The following is a 2,657-nucleotide window of genomic DNA, read 5'->3' on the forward strand; positions in this document are numbered from 1 at the left end:
CTGGTGGCTGTGGTTACTTCCACCACTACTGCTTCGATTTTATTAGTAGCTGGTAAGAGTATCTGGTGGTGGGGGATCCCTCTTTTTATGTATATGGCCACTCCTCCACCTTGTGTTGGCCTGTCTTTATGGTAGCTAACATAGATGGGAACTGTCATTTTTATTCCCAGTTTTAGATGGGTTTTCCCCATCGTACATATGTCGAAGGAGAACTCCTTCATGAGTTCTCTGAACTCGACCTCTTGACTAACAATGCCATCTGCGTTAAAGATGCACATTGTCAGGCCTTGGATATTTGGTCGTCTATCCATGATGGGGTTTTGAAGTTATTGAGGAAATCGCAGAGGGGAGCGACTGCTGGACTGCTGCCTGAAGGGCAACGAGGATATGAGTGTTCTGCTTCTGGGCCTCTCTAAATTCCTTCATCATTTCCATGACGAGGTTCATGGTCTGCTCCATAATGCCTAACAACTGATCCGAGGGGATGGACTGAGTGTGGAGTTCCCTAGAGCTTCCTCTGTCTTGCTGGATCTGGTCGTTGTTGTTGTGTCAATCCTGGTGTTGTTCTCGTGACTGTGTTTGGTGTTGTGGTGATAAGGCTACGTTTTCGTGGCTTCTCGAAGGAGAAACCACTTCTGTGTATGTTGCCCTTGGTCTGTCTGTTCTTGGTTTTACCTACGCCATGTCCATGTGTGTTGACGTGTTTTGTTTCTTTGTGTGACTGGATGAGGTGGAGGTGTCTTCTTTTCGTGTGTAGGGACCGCCCTTTGCACCCTTTGCCTGCTGTGAGTGTCTTTTGTGGACCTCACAACCATGGTAATCTGCTGTGTGGTTTTTGCCACACAGCACCCACCTTATTTGTGGGTCCGAGGGTTTTAGTGTACACGACCTCGTGTCGTGGGCCTCGGCGCACTTTCTGCACCTTATCGCCATGGTGCAGTATGCAGCGATGTGATTTAGGCCCTGACACCTGAAACACTGCACCATCTTGTTCTTGTGGCGCAGTGGCTTGGTGGTCACAGGCACAGCCAGGACCATTTTTATCTCCCTTTTGTTCTGCTGGATATCTGGGAATGTGACCTGGTATAGCAGCCACTTGCTCTCTACTTTACCCAACTGCTGGACAGCCTTGACGATGTACCCCTGGGCAGTAAAGTCTGTTTTGATTGCCTGTGGCGGTGTCTGCTGGCTGCTGCCTGAAATAATGCTCCTACGGTCTAGGGTACCCAATGGCTGTTACCTGTTAGAGATGGGTCGAACTCGTTCATTCCCGTGAAGTACTTCATTCATTTCACTCTTTGCCGTGAAGCGTTCAAATGAAGTAGTTCATTTATGAAGTACGGAAGCCTGGCGAAGTTGCCCAGTTCGCCGTTCAGCCGCGGCTACGCTCGCTCGTACAATGTTGTTGTTGTTGTGGTCTTCAGTCCTGAGACTGGTTTGATGTAGCTCTCCATGCTACTCTATCCTGTGCAAGCTTCATCTCCCAGTACCTACTGCAACCTACATCCTTCTGAATCTGCTTAGTGTATTCATCTCTTGGTCTCCCTCTACGATTTTTACCCTCCACGGTGCCCTCCAATGCTAAATTTGTGATCCCTTGATGCCTCAAAACATGTCCTACCAACCGATCCCATCCTCTAGTCAAGTTGTGCCACAAACTTCTCTTCTCCCCAATCCTATTCAATACCTCCTCATTAGTTACGTGATCTACCCACCTTATCTTCAGCATTCTTCTGTAGCACCACATTTCGAAAGCTTCTGTTCTCTTCTTGTCCAAACTAGTTATCGTCCATGTTTCACTTCCATACATGGCTACACTCCATACAAATACTTTCAGAAACGACTTCCTAACACTTAAATCTACACTCGATGTTAACAAATTTCTCTTCTTGAGAAACGCTTTCCTTGCCATTGCCAGTCTACATTTTATATCCTCTCTACATCCTCAGTTATTTTACTCCCTAAATAGCAAAACTCCTTTACTACTTTAAGTGTCTCATTTCCTAATCTAATTCCTTCAGCATCACCCGACTTAATTTGACTACATTCCATTATCCTCGTCTTGCTTTTGTTGATGTTCATCGTACAATAAAGCTTCGTAATACTTCATATTTTTAACAACAGATGGCCGAACTATGCAGTAACGTGCACGCACCGTTTTGCGTCTTACAGCGTCTGAGTTAACTTAAATACAGGATGGTCGAAGGGGACAAAGGAAAGATAAACAGAGAAGCCTGTCACATATAAAGAAGGTATTACGTTTAATCTTGCTCGAATTTTCTCATGAAGCGCCAAAAACAGTCTTTATCTGCCAAGTGAAACCTTATTTGTTGTATTTATGGACTGAAAACTAGGGCTACCAACGAAATGCAGTCCAAGTTTATGTTCCTTTTAAAATTTAATCCAAAATAGAATGAGTATGTTTACCACTGTCACAAAGTCTATATACCTACATTAAGTAATTATTCAGAAGTTTTCCTGGAGATTTTATTTTTATTGAGAATAATAACCCCCTAAATTCAAAACGTAAACTGTCACCTGTAGTCATTGGTACGATTTCAGGTAAAATCCCTCTTTATTTTATTCGAAAGCAGTTTTTGTGTCTGTTCACGCTTATACAATGGCTAGCATCACGCGATCGCGTAAAAGTAGTGAAA

Source organism: Schistocerca serialis, chromosome 4 (assembly GCF_023864345.2).
Source record: "Schistocerca serialis cubense isolate TAMUIC-IGC-003099 chromosome 4, iqSchSeri2.2, whole genome shotgun sequence".
Taxonomy (NCBI): domain Eukaryota; kingdom Metazoa; phylum Arthropoda; class Insecta; order Orthoptera; family Acrididae; genus Schistocerca; species Schistocerca serialis.